Source organism: Pteropus vampyrus, unplaced genomic scaffold (assembly GCF_000151845.1).
Source record: "Pteropus vampyrus isolate Shadow unplaced genomic scaffold, Pvam_2.0 Scaffold63, whole genome shotgun sequence".
Lineage (NCBI taxonomy): Eukaryota > Metazoa > Chordata > Mammalia > Chiroptera > Pteropodidae > Pteropus > Pteropus vampyrus.
In genome coordinates this window covers 9,265,257-9,265,741 of record NW_011888844.1, presented here as the reverse complement: position 1 = coordinate 9,265,741, position 485 = coordinate 9,265,257, and the positions used below count along the sequence as shown (strand labels likewise).

Below are 485 nucleotides of genomic sequence, written 5' to 3'. Positions count from 1 at the left end.
AAGACCATACTTTCAGAGATCATTTCTATAGTTTGTTACTAGAGAAGTTTCTCTGAATGTATAGAGCATCAGAAACCACGAAAAGGAAGTACAGTATTTTGTCCTGAGCATGAAGCTGGTTTTTGGTGTTGCATTTGCAACTACTATTAGCTATTGATGATCATTCTTCTCTCTCTTGGAGAGAGTGAGGAGAGAATGCAGTCTGATTGGTTCTTGTTTAACTAAATACACTAATGTTACAATGTTTCAATTTTTTCTAATGTATAGTTACATTTGTATTCAGTTTTGCTTTTTTATTTCAATCTTTGTTGGTCCGGTTCTCATAGCTTTTTTTTTTTTTTTTTTGTGGCAGGAGAGAGATTTTTCCTCGCCCCCCCACAAGTGCTTACTAAGTAGCACACTACTTTTTTTTTTTGCCTGTGAGTATATAGTATTTACATGTAGTTACCACTTTTCCTGGGCAAGCTAGTTTTCTCCGAATCTTG

The 485-nt window shown here is 35.1% G+C and overlaps 1 non-coding gene across 1 annotated transcript; it reads left to right on the top strand.

Moving 5' to 3' along the window:
- On the top strand, window positions 1-211 carry LOC111740425. Its single transcript, XR_002780607.1, has one exon. It is a non-coding gene; the product is annotated as a small nucleolar RNA U3 (small nucleolar RNA).
- The last annotated feature ends 274 nt before the right edge of the window (window positions 212-485 follow it).